The 14,652-nt window shown below is 34.2% G+C and overlaps 1 long non-coding RNA gene across 1 annotated transcript in view; it reads right to left on the bottom strand.

Annotated features, from left to right (window-relative positions):
* The window catches only part of LOC109335652, a 20,325-nt gene that overhangs the window by 4,503 nt on the left and 1,170 nt on the right, over nt 1-14,652 (bottom strand). The window contains exon 2 of the long non-coding RNA XR_002106220.1: nt 6,322-6,325. This is a non-coding gene — a long non-coding RNA (uncharacterized LOC109335652). The remainder of the gene's footprint in view (nt 1-6,321; nt 6,326-14,652) is intronic.

The raw sequence follows: 14,652 nt of genomic DNA, 5'->3' as shown, positions 1-14,652 counted from the left end.
ATCAATTTAAATATCCTTTAACACGTCCCTTCAAGCTAAAACTTAGTAAACTTTAAGTTTGTTAAAATAATTCCTTTAAAATAAAAATAACCAAATGAATATATGGGTTCCACACAAAAATTGTTGAACAATGTTGTGAACGACAAAATCTTTAGAATTAATTAACATGAAAATGACCATCGATTTGAAAAGAAATTATTATTAATATAGTTCATCACTCACACAAAAAAGACACTACTAAAATGATCATCAATAAGAAGAGAAATAATAGCAGAAAGAAAAAAAAGTATCACCAGAATGATCATCAATGAAAAAAAACTCAGTGATATAATCATCATCAGAATGACTGTCGATATGAAAAGAAATCACTACTAAATTCTATGATGGTAAAGATTAGTCAAACTCAATTTGAGTTAGTCTCAAACAATTTATTATATAAACAGAAGTTGTTACAAAAGATAAGATGATAAGTTCAAATAATAACTAATGGAAAAATATAAATTATAGATAAACTCAAATACAGTGAGACTAACTAAATCACAGATAAGATAATTCTCTATCAATGTAAATATCCTTTAACAACTTACATGATTTTCTAGGTTGTGGCTCAAGCAAAAACCAGTTAAGGTCGGATAAAAAATAAATCTAAAGATGAGAAATTATTATAGGTATGGATGATTCATATTAAAATTCTCATATGTATTAATGACTTGAAATTAATAAATTTATTTCAATTCAATAATAAAAAGATAAGCTAAAATTATTGGTTCTAAACCTATAGCAATAATGCGTTAGTGTAGTGGTGTGAGGTCTCACTCGATCCCAATGTCGATAGTTTGATTTTTGAGAACGATACTTGTTGAGAGAGGCAACCACGAATTCCGAATATGTGAGAAGAAACTCTTAATAAACATATATAACAAAACCTATACTAATCTATTTACTATATAACAAAGAAAAATCCTTGCCACATCACCTATGACATGTGTCATTACCTCAATAAAGTTTTCCCTCCAAAAGCTCTCTACCCCTTCCTATACATCCCCACACATATGATAATATGACAAACCCCTTTACCATTTGTTTTTTATATATCTATTTATTATATATCCTTATTTTTATTACTCATACCATAGAATTAAAATAATGACCAACGTAAATCATGACCAAAAATATCATAGGTGATGTTTTAACTTCCCAAAAACAATTTTAATTACTGATGCCAATAATTTGAAATAATGGCCAACGTAAATCATGACCAACAAAATTATAGTTGATGTTTTAACTTCCATAAATAAATAAATCATGGCTCACCTTCAATAGCATTTATAAATCACAAATAAACCACTTTTGAATTTCACTTGAAATCTGGATGAAGGAATGCTTTACAAAATGACTTTCTTCACTTTTTCTGGCAATTGTTCCACTTACTATTTCGTTACTTGTTTCTTCGTTTCTCTTATTTATTTTCACATTCATTGTTTGCTTCGTTTTTCTAACAAAATGAGGAACTTTTCTTGATTGTCGTGATGTGTATAGCACATACCTATAACATATCATTTTTCCTTTCTTCTTTTCTTTCATTTTGTTTTACTTCATTTTTTCTTTATGTGTTTGGAATGTCATTTTCCCCCTCTCATTTCAGTTTTTTACTTTATTATATGCGTTGTGTTCTTCTTCATGTTTCTCTTTTTAATTTTGCTTTATATTTGGTGAGGTTCTTTAATTTTGAAAGAAAGTAATATGTTTAATTTTACCAAGGGTTATAGGGTGATCTTCTTCCAATTTTGTTTGCCCTTAGTCTTCTTATTTTTTTTATATATTTACTTAGGTTCTTTGTTGTTTAATCTTAACTTTGGTCATATCCTTCATTGAAGTGTTACTGTTATGCTGTAATTTTGTTTTTACTTTTTTTGATTCATGATAGTCATCTTCGTTTCTGTTTATTGTTTAATGCTTTCACTGTTCTTTTTATACATCTTACCTTTGGTAATAACCTTCATTGAAGTGTGACCTATTATAACTTGATATTGTTTTCCTATTTTTTTCTTATGTCACTAACTATTTTTCCTTCATTGAATTGTTACTCTTATGCTGTAATTTTCTTTTTACTTTTCTTGGTTCATAATATTCATGTTCATTTGTATAAGTGTGAGTAGAACCTTAGAAACGATGAGCAACTCTATATCCAAGAATGAATCTAGCATTTGTTCAGTGTAAACGTTAGTTTCATTATGAACTCCATTCAACAATTATGAAATATATTAATGTCAAATATAATCAAGGAAGCATGATCGTATTCACATTATTACAATTGTTCATATGGAGTCACACTACCATAACCTTAAGGGTAATCATGCATCTAATATTTTTTATCCACAAAAAAACAATTGATTAGAGAACATACTCACAAAGCAATAGTTTACAATGCTTAATACAAAACACTCAAGCTAACGATAGTTAGGATTCTTAATAGTCATTCATAACATATAATTGATGTGTAACCATATTTTTTAAGTGAGCTAAGCATTATTTATGTTGTATCACTTGTGGGCACATATACCACTTAATGGTATTGCATTAATCCCCTATTGAATCAATTGTTCTTACCAGGTATGTTAACTAGCTCTATCAAATGTCTTGCCTCTTTTAGGTTTTGGAAGTTAATCATTTGGAACTAAATTAATGATTTGTTTCAGCTCTAAAAAGGAGGATATTCTAAGGAACCCACAATGCTCATGTTCGTTGTCTAGATTACTCCTATGCTACAAGTTTTAATTGTTATCGCACCCCTTTATGTTATAGTTAACATTTTCTATTCTCTTATTTTTTTTCGTTAAACATTTTGTATAGGCCAATTAGTCACTGGATGTTGGGACAAAACCGTTAAATGTTGGTGTCTTATATCACTACCTATTTCTCCTTGAAGTGTTATTCTTACGCTATAATTTTTCTTACTTTTCTTGGTTCATAATATTCATATTTATTTGTGATTGTTGTTTAATTCTTTCACTATTTTTTAATATCTTAGCTTTAGTCATAACATTCATTAAAGTTTTGATGTTATGCTAGCTGGAATTGACTTTACATCTCTTGATCATATTATCAAACTACACGTTATTTTGATCTAATTTTGGTATATATTTGATGTAGATGATCGTAATATAATATTACCAATAGATCAATATTTACTTTTTGGTTTTACCTTTGTTGTACTTTAAATGTATTTCTTTCTACTCAACTTTTGATATACATTGTGATATGTTTGTTTCATATTGACCAATTTATTAACACTTATCTTCTTCTTCTTTAAACTAATAGATACTTATATGTTTTTGTGATTATCTTCAAACATTATTGATATTAACCATGCATAAAAATAAACTGCCCCATCATCACACCATAACATTTGCTATTATCCATTGACATCTCTCTTTATTCTTTATTCTTCTTCTATTTTCCATAATTTTCTTTCGCATTTTATTACTAAGCAGAGAACTCCATTTCACTCTTTCACTCCTTCATTTCATTACTCTTATTTTCTTCAACCATTCTTTCTCTATTCTTCATTTATATCATCATTTCATTTCAAAATTTCTTATTTTAAAATGGTTTTATATCATTCTTGTATTGAAATCCATTTTTTTATTTTGTACATCTGTTGTTATTGTTGGATAACTAGAGGAGTGAGATATGTCTAATGACAAGGGCATCATCGATAGTTCTATTTGATCTGATGTCTCTTATTGTTTGTTCATCCATGAAGCATCATTATAGGTTAATTTTCTATATCTCTTTGCATATCTTAATTATTTTATTGATTTTTCTATTCAAAATAATCATTATTGTAATGTTGAAAATGACATGAACAATGACGAGATGGTAGAGGAGGAAAAAAATAAATTATCTGTGACACTCTGGTATTTTGATCATTTCCCCATTATTTTGTAAAGAAATTGTTGTCTATAAGTTTTGTTTTCTAATCTTAGAGCAAGAAGTAGCACAATATTGATTCTATGTTTTTTCGTTTTACCTTGTGGTTCATCTATTTTGCTATACAACATGAATTAACTATGCGAATAATCTTGAGCTTGATTTCTTATTTATAGATGTTAGGTATCAGTGGCCTAGGAACACCTAGAAGGGGGGGGGGTTGAATAGGTGTAGCGGTTATCAATCACCACTTCTTGAACTTCTTGCACCAAAACCCAATTCTGGTAACAACCCAGTTAATCGATTAACACCTAGTTTTAATCGATTAACACATGCACATAACAAAATGATCAGAGAGGAAAATTGTACAATTATTTGAAATCAATTGAATAGAGATAAATCAGATGTTTTTAAGAACTATTAATAAGAATATGGTAGTGAACAATTATGCAAAATATCAGCTATAAATTCAAATTGAAACAACAAGAAAAGTAAAGAAGATTTAGGGAGAGAAAAGCGTGCAAAGATGGAATTTTATCCTAGTTAGTTTGCTGTCCATTGGAAACTACATCCAGGCCTCCCCTTCTGATCTTGAGAGATTTTATTCTTCACAATATTGAATATACGTATGATTACACACACCAATTCAAATTACAAAAACATAGGATGCTTCTTTCATGAAATTTAGAACACCTAAACCCTTGGTTTGACTCTACCTATCGTCTGAGAAAACCTTTCTCACGAAACAGCCCCAGCCAAGATTCTTGTTCTCAAATCAAGACCTTCTAGTCTCGGTGAAGAATCCCAATCTCTATGGTGGTACGAGACCAAGAGATGAATCCAAAATACACAGAAAACAGATTAAAACAATAAGGTATTATAGGCACAATAATGCTTGAAATATTACAAGTAAAAGACCTTAAGACTAACCTACTCACTAATCATACAAGCCATCAAGAACATGTGAGTTAATCAAAAACAGGAATTAATATATCTCTCTAGCAATCTTTACAAATAATGCATGAACATGTGAGCAAGAGAATGAACATAAGAATATGAAAAACAATATGCAAAACATAAATCAATTAAGCATGGTAACTCTCTTATCACACATGGAACTCTCTTGCAAAAACAAAACACAAAACGAAATAGGCTCTCTAAAATCAGTCCTATACAATGGAATGCAATGCTACAAAAACAATATGCAAAACATAAATCAATTAAGCATGGTAACTCTCTTATCACACATGGAACTCTCTTGCAAAAACAAAACACAAAACGAAATATGCTCTCTAAAATCAATCCTATACAATGGAATGCAATGCTACCATTTTCTGGAAGTTGCCTCTAATTATATTAGGCAGTATTTATAGTTGGATTCGTTGCAAACAGTTAAATGGTTAAAACAGAAATCAGTTATAACAAATAATAGATCTGTTAATCGATTAAGGCTACCCGTTAATCGATTAACTAGTGCAACATAATGAAACAGAAAACAGTTGTAACAGAAACACTGATTTAACAGAAAAACAATTGAGTTAATCGATTAAGTCACCACATTAATCGATTAACTGACATATTAAAATACATGGTTCAAAAGGTAAATTTCTCATATGTTGTGGACAACTTCTATACATGTTCTAGCAATTATATTATGCCTAATATGCACATATAACATGTACGATTAACGCATGAACATGCAATTAACTAGATGATATATCTCATGTATATGATATGACAATTATGATGGCTTCAGAGACTTGCATCTTGGTTCACCTCACCTACACTCACTTACTATGGCACACATCCCAGACTACTTAGAATAATGACTCTATTTATATCCTAGTCTAGATATGACCAAATGAGCACTAGGCACTTTTATTGTTGAGCCATCTTCAAGATTCAATAGAACCTTGTCTGCATCAAAACATAGGCAAAGCATTGCTAGTGCTATCCTTAACACTTTGCACTTTCAATCTCCCCCTTTTTGATGATGACAAACACACATCAAAATTGTTCAAAACGTTTGATGAATTAGCTTGACGATGAGTTTGCATAATGGTTGTTAATGGTTGTTTTTCAAAGATTCAAAGTTGAAGCACCTTTGCTCCCCCTTAGGTAAGCAATCATATTACAGAAGCTATATACAACAACCTGCAAAAGCTATTACACAACCTGCAAAATACATGTAACACAACAAGCAACCTTTCTCCCCCTTTTGACATTATCAAAAGGATACAAGTATTCAATTCTAGTCAAAAGTCAGAAGAGTTATTAGAGTTATGACAGACTGTAATTAATCAATTAATTTTGGGCGATTAATCAATCAACCAGTTGTAAGAAGCTTGAACAAATGCATATTTGTACATCATTTAATCGATTAAGAACAGGTCTTAATCGATTAAATGGACAACAAACAACAACAAAACAGTTTTAATGGCATAGAAGGCTATGTTTACTCAAATTAAGCATGTAATGATTTAGCATTTGACATATTTGAGTAGTTAGCAGTAGACATAAGCATTCAATATTGACACATACACCAAACATGATCAAGATCCATTAAACAAAGGAGTATAATATTTGCAACATAATTACCATTCAAGCATGATCAAGATAATTTGAAATCATTATAAAGCATTGTCAAATTTTAAAAGCAGTAATTCGGCAGAAGATTTAGAGTTATTACAATCCATATAAGAGCAAAAGCACAAAATAAAAGATAAGTTCTCAAGAGGGAACAAGGAACAACATTGTCCATTAGCTAGGAATGATAAAACTAAAGCTCTAAGGCCTCCTAACTAGGGATGAGATGGAGGGTTTTCGTTGTCAGGAATCATCGAGCTACCACCACCCTTGATGAGGGTACTCAACTTGTTGAATTCAACACACAACCTTCTGGTTTGTGAGTCGGCAGTTGTCTGAACATAATTCCTCAAGGATTGGTAATGATTGTCAATATAAGCATTCTGACGCTCCTCAAAATTCTCCAGATCCGTATGATATGAGTCTTTCAAAGACTGAAAGTGGAGATCTATCCTATTGTTGAGACGTTGTTCCATAGCATCCAAGTAGGCTTGTCCGGAAGCAGGTTCCTTTGATGCATGACCTGAACACTCCCCCTGAGTAGCAGCAAATGACTCTTGATTATCATCTTGATCATCCTCACTAGAGGGGTCAAGATTCACATTTATAAAGTCCTCTTGATATTGCCATGTGTTGCCATACTTGTAGATACCCATCTTATGAATCAGACTCTCACTAATCAAGTGAATCTTGTCAGAACAATCCATCAATATAGTATCTGAAACATCAATATGTAGATAATCAATAATTCGAGAGATGAAGATACTATAACGAAGCAACCTTGATTGTGAAGTGGAGACGTTGTACATGACCTTCAGAATCTCATCAGGCCAGTTAATCATTATGTTCTCATTCACAACAAACATGAACCTCAAATCATTCACTGTAGGTTGTGCATGATTTGTGTTCCTCTGAATCAGAATATATACAATCAGAATATAGACAATCAGATAGTGTAGGAGCCTATTCTATACGTACAACGACCCAACTTTGGTCAATTCACTCTGAACATATAACTGAGGTCTACCCAAACAAGACTTGTACATTTCAGCAGCATCGAAAGAGTTGTTTTCTGCCCAACCATAATCACTTAAACTTGCACCAGTATAGGATAAACCTCCCACGTTCATAAAAATGTCTTCATTAATCTCAAACAGTTTTCCAATAATCATTGACCAATACTTCCCATCTTTGTATCTAAAGTTGGCATAATACTCCCTAACTAGAACAGGGTAGATATTACTTTTTTAATTCCAAGAAGGGGACAACCCCTTGAGCTTACAAACCATGCAGAAAGTCGAAGTTTTGTTCTGCTAACAAAGTCAAATTCACAAACCGAATGTATGTTGGTTTCCTCCCCTGAAATTTGAGCAACCGAGTTTCTTGCAGAATCAACGAATAGTACGGGTACCCACGGTCATGCCTTGCTTGTTGAGATGGCACGACTTTTGGGATTGTCTTGACTCTCTTAGAACGTCCTCTCTCCATTGATATTGAAACTGAACCATGATGAAGGTTTAATGGAGGGATTGAGGGAAACCTAGTTTAGGGTTTTCAATTTGGGGAAAACGAATTTCTTGGAAATTGGAGATGGAGAAGCCGATTTATGGAGTGGAAATGGAGTAGGGTGATTCAGTTTAGGCTAGGTTAGAGCTTAGGGATGATGTTGGACTTGCTCCTCTGAGATTTGAGAGAAAAAAGGATGAATGAGGTTTTGAAAAATGCCCATAAACGCTTCTGTTTCTGATATACAGATGCCTTTAATCGATTAACAGCTTTACTTAATCGATTAACCTGAGTTAAATATACCAGGTTTCAAAAACTGTTCCCAGGTAATCGATTAACTGATGGCCTTAATCGATTAAATGCATCAGATACAACGTTTTGGATGTTTTTAAAAGCATGTAGGGATTTCAAACTCTCTATTAAATCAGTTTTAAGCAATCACACACACACACACACACATATATATATATATATATATATATAAGGCTTTTATATGCAGAATCACGAATCATACAAGGAAAAGTTAGCATTCAACATGTTTTTTATTTTAAAGCACACAAGGCAAATAAGTCATGCAAGGCAATTTAATATAAGCTCAATCAATATATTTTTCATTAAGGATTCCTAGTTCTCTTCGAAGAATATAGAAGGTATCTCGTGAGAGGGGATTGGTGAAAATATCCGCTAATTGCTTAGATGTTTCAACAAATTCTAACACACAATCACCTTTTTGAACATGATCCTGCAAAAAATGATGCCTTATTTCAATATGCTTGGTTCTAGAATGCAAGACGGGATTCTTGGAAAGGTTAATGGCACTTGTGTTATCACATTTAATAGGGATCTTTTTCTAATATGAGCCCAAAGTCCTTAAGTTGCTACTTCATCCAAAGGATTTGAGCACAACACACGCTAGCGGCAATGTATTCCGCTTCAGCAGTGGACAAAGCAACGCATGCTTGCTTTTTACTATGCCAAGCCACCAAGGAAATACCTAATAGGTGACAAGTCCCACTAGTGCTTTTTCGATCCAACTTACACCCAGCGAAGTCAGAATCGGAGTAACCTACCAAGGATAAGGAGGCATCCCTAGGATACCATAATCTCATATTTATAGTTCCCTTTAAATATATCATGATACGTCTTACAACAATATAATGTGATTCTTTTGGCAAAGCTTGAAATCTAGCACACATACAAACGCCATACATAATAATAGGGCAGCTAGCAGTTAATTACAATAAGGAACCGATAATCCCACGATATTTAGTTACCTCAATCACTTTTCCCTTTTCATCTTTGTCAAGATAACATGCAAACAACATAGGTGTGGGTGCATCTTTACATTGCTCCATATCGAACTTCTTTAGTAATTCTTTGCAGTACTTCGATTGATGAATGAAGATGCCACTTTCCATTTGTTTAATGCCCAAGGAAGAAAGTCAGCTAACCCATCATCGACATCTCAAACTCCCCCTACATCAACTCAGAGAATTCCTTACAAAGGATGTCATTAGTAGATCCGAAGATAATATCATCAACATATATTTGTACAAGTAAAACATGATTATCTAATCTACGGATAAAGAGAGTGGTGTCGACTAAGCCTCTTTCGAACCCTTGTTCAAGTAGAAACGAACTCAATCTATCGTACTAGTCTCTGTGAGCCTGTTTTAGGCCATAGAGGGCCTTCTTGAGTTTATACACATGGTTCGGGTATTTGAAGTTTTCAAACCTTGGAGGTTGGTCTACGTACACCTCCTCTTGAATATAGCCATTTAAAAAGGCGCTCTTAACATTTGAAGTTCACGATTGATGCAAAAGATAAGAGCATCCTAATGGCCTCAAGTCTGGCTACAGGAGCGTAGGTCTCATCATAATCGATGCCCTCCTCCTGGTTGTAGCCTTTGGCCACTAAAAGAGCCTTATTTCTTATATCAAGCCAGATTCATCTAGCTTGTTACGAAAGACCCATCTAGTGCCAATTACAGGATGTTCTTTTGGTTTGGGGACCAAGTCCCACACATTATTTCGCTCCAACTAGTTTAGCTCTTCATGCATAGCTATACCCTAGTGTACATTCTCGATGACTTCATCAATGGCCTTTGGCTCTATTTGAGATATGAATGCAACAAAATTACAAAAATTATGTAAAGAACTACGGGTTACCACCCCCGTAGATATGTCACCTAACATCTTATCTATTTGCTCAACATCTTCTTGTTGGATTTGATTCATGTCCTTGGATTGCACTTCTACTAGTGTACCTAAAATGTCATCAGAAAAGACCTTTCTCTTCTCTTTTGGAGAAGATTCATCAAAATGAACATGAATAGATTCTTCTACTTGCATGGTATATTTATTGGACACATGAAATGCCTTACTATGTAATGAATACCATAAGAATATGTCCTCATCAGCCTTCGAGTCAAATTTTCCTAAAAATCTTTTTCCATTATTTAAAATAAAACATTTGCACCCAAATGCATGAAAATGAGCAATATTCGGTTTTCGACCTTTAAGAATTTCATAATGTGTTTTCGAAAAAGTAGGTATGAGTAGTATTCGATTAAGTACATAACAGGTAGTGTGAACTGCATCAGCCCAGGAATATTTTGGAGCCTTGCTCTCATTTTGCATGGTCCTCATGAGTTCCTCTAGAACTTTATTTTTCCTCTCAACAAATCCATTTTGTTGAGGGGTACGAGGAGCTGAGAACTGATGCATGATGCCATGCTTATTTTAAAACTTATTAAATTTATGATTTTCATATTCTCCGCCATGGTCGGATCGTATGTAAATAATTTTCAGGTTGGACTGGTTTTGGATTTGTTTGGCTAGACATTTAAAGGATTTATAAGCATCGCTCTTTGACGCTGAAAACAAGGTCCATGTGAATCTAGAAGAATCATCAACAATTACCAAAGCGTAATAACTTCCACCAAAACTCATGATTTGCGAAGGTCCAAACAAGTCCATATGGAGAAGCTCCAAAGGTCTAATAGTGGATATCACATTCTTTTTATTAAAGGAATTCTTGACTTGTTTACATTTTTGACACATGTCACAAGAATCCTGAGTTTTAAAATCGAGTTTTGGAAGACCGATTACCAAATTATTTTTAGATAATTTTTCTAAATGCTTCACATGAATGTGAGCGACACGTCTATGCCAAAGCCAGATGTCATCTTCTTTTGCAATAAAACATTTTGAAAACAAGGAAGTGACATCCTCCAGATTGACCATATAAATATTATTTACACGATATTCGACAAATTTTACATTATTAGATAATACGTCAGAATGATATAGCAATCAGAATCAAATGACACACGATTACCTTTGTTGCATAGTTGGCTTATGCTCAACAGATTATGTTGCAAACCTTCTACGTATAGAACGTTCTCGATTAGAGCGTGAGTTGAGTTGCCAATCTTCCCGGTGTCTAAGATTCTTCCTTTGTTGTTGTCTCTGTAGGTGACGAAACCCTTTTCTTTAAATGACAAGTCTAGGAATTTTGACTTGTCTCCAATCATATGTCTCGAATAGCCGCTATCAAGATACCAGTTTTGCCTCTGTGTTCGAAGTCATACCTGCAAAATAGATCACCTGCTAGTTTCAGGTATCCAAATTATGTTGGGTCCTTTTCTGTTAGTAACAAGGGAGTTATCTCCCTTTCTTACCCAAGCGTAAACACCACTAGGTATCCCATATCTCCTGATATAGTAGGAATGAGAAGTGTGGCCATGTGTGCCACAATAGAAACATGTAGGGACTCTATTTTTCTTATTAGACTTTTTATATGGACGAGTTAGAGGTCTCCTATATAGTCTATTTTTATGGGATGAGGGAACATACCCTAATCCAGTGTGGTCACCAAAGTTTCTCGTTTTACTAAGCAAAGTGTCTAATTGATGTTTACTATTTGTAAGTTTTGTGAGTTTTTCATTTAGTTTAAAATTCTCGTTTTTCAAGTCCTCGCAAGACTCACAAGTAGTTGTTTGACATAAATTATTTTTAGAGCAGTCGCATGAAGTACAAGAAAAAATTAGATCTAAAGTTTCATTTTCCAATTTTAGCTCATCTAATTCTTTTTGTAATTGAATTATTTTCTGATCATTTAGCAAAATTATTCTCTTCCTATCAGCACTAATTTTTGCTAATTTCTTTAGCTTTTCATGCATTTCAACATAAGCATCATATAAAACATCATATGAGGGAGAATCAGAAGAAGAGGATGATGTGTTAGAATATACCTCATTTGTAGCATCCTTACTAATTGATCCGCAAGCCTCATCTGTTATGGTCATTAGGCACAACTTTGCAGTCTCCTCTTCATCTGAGGTGCTTGATGTTGTTTCTTCCTCCGGTACATCCCAAACGAAGTCCCGGGGAGTGCTCTTCTCTGAATCAACCTTCTCCAAGTAAGTGGGGCACTGAAACTTCATGTGACCCGACTTACCACATTCATGGCAAGTGAAGCGCTGCTTATTCTTGCATTTCTTAGTTGATTCTCGCGCTTCTTTCTTTTGAAATCGTCTAAATCCTCATTTCTTCTTTAGGAACTTTCCAAATTTTCGCACAAGAAGGTTTAGCGTTTCTTCATCAATGTCTGAGTCAGAGTCGTCATTTTCCATCTCTTCATTGGGTTGTGATGTTGTAGCTTTAAGAGATATTCCTTTCTTTTTCTAATCAGACTCCTCATGCATGGTCAGACGCCCAAGCTCCATCTCATGCTCTTGAAGCTTTCCGAACAGTGTTGCCAAAGGCATGGAATCTAGATCCTTGGACTCTATGATTGCCGTCACTTTAGGTTGCCATCTCCTGTCAAGATTGCGTAAAACTTTATTAGTGAGTTCTCCTCTGGTAAACATTTTATCTAGAGCAATAAGATGATTAATAATGTGAGTGAATCTCTTTGTCATGTCGCCAATCGATTCACTCGGTAACATATGAAATAATTCGTATTCATGTGTCAGCGCGTTTAGCCTGGCGCGCTTGACCTCGCTAGTGCCCTCGTGAGTCACTTGTAAAGTGTCCCACATTTCCTTGGCACTTTGACATTGAGACACTCGAAAGAATTCATCGTAAGATAGGGTCGATGTAATTATATTTTTGGTGTGGAGGTTGAATTGGACCTTCTTGCGCTCCTCATCGGTCCATAAGCTTTTGGGCTTTCTTTCGGTTCGCCATCTACGAAGTGAAGTGGGACCAAAGGGCCACTGATTACGGATTCCCAAATATCCGAATCAATAGCCTCTATGAAGATCTTCACCACTGATTACCAGTAGGCGTAACCTTCACCACTGAATACGGGAGGGCGGTTAATGGATGCGCCATCACCGCCAAAAGGGTCGGTGGAATCCATTTAAAATCCCTAAGGATCACGCGGATACGTTTGAGCTAGCCCGTCGTACTAGCTCTGATACCACTTGTTAGGTAGCAGTGGCCTTGGAACTCCTAGAAGGGGGTGGGGTTGAATAGGTGTAGCAGTTATCAATCACCACTTATTGCACGAAAACCCAATTCTGGAAACAACCCAATTAATCGATTAACACCTAGTTTTAATCGATTAACACATGCACAGAACAAAATGATCAGAGAGGAAAATTGTACAATTATTTGAAATCAATTGAACAGAGATAAAGCAGATATTTTTAAGAACTATTAATATGCATATGGCAGTAAAAAATTATGCAAAATATCAGCTATAAATTCAAATTGATACAGCAAGAAAAGTAAAGAAGATTTAGGGAGAGAACATCGTGCAAAGATGGATTTTTATCCTGGTTCGTTTACGGTCCACTGCGAACTACATCCTGGCCTCCCCTTCTGATCTTGGGAGATTTTCTTCTTCATAATAGTGAACATACGTATGATGTAACACCCCGAAAAATACTTCTAAAAAACATTGCGGAAAAATGGGTAATTTTTTTTTTTGAATTGGTGATATAAAATTGTTTCCTTTTAAAACCTTCCTTTTCCGGGACATCACTTTAAGTAACTCAAATGCGGAAAATCAACTTATCGTTATCGAATGATAACTTAACCTGATTCACAATTTCCTGAATAACACGATGCATATAAATGGTCAAATCATATTTAGTTCATACAAACTAAATCAACAAAGGCAGAAACTACATCGCCACTAACATACACAAAATCCAAAAAGAATAGGCGAAAATATTAATCATCGCCAAAAGACACTAAACAAAGACATGAACAACTGAAGCCGTCAGTGTTCCAAAAGTCCCAAAATGATAAGCAACTCCTAGTGGCTCGCTCCAAGACAAGGGTACTGTCTCTCCTCAATTCCTCATGCCCCCTCCTAGAACATCACGGACGGTAGCTCCAAATCTGAGCAAAGCTGTCTACCTGACGAGCACACGTCCGAAAAGCAAACAACGAGCACACGTCCGAAAAGCAAGCAAAAGAAAAGAAGAGAAATAGAGAGAGTAAGACATCTAATGAACATAAATTCATTGACGGCGTGGACTTACTCAGAATATTACACTCAGATATGAAAAACAGTTCATATATATATAACATATTACATTATAACTCATCAGTTGTTCTCGTAAACAATTATCCAAATTACATGAGTAATATAACCAAACTCATCAATTG

This window comes from Lupinus angustifolius, chromosome LG20 (assembly GCF_001865875.1).
Source record: "Lupinus angustifolius cultivar Tanjil chromosome LG20, LupAngTanjil_v1.0, whole genome shotgun sequence".
NCBI lineage: Eukaryota > Viridiplantae > Streptophyta > Magnoliopsida > Fabales > Fabaceae > Lupinus > Lupinus angustifolius.
Note: the sequence above shows the minus strand (reverse complement) of the source record. Positions and strands in the feature narration are given on the sequence as shown.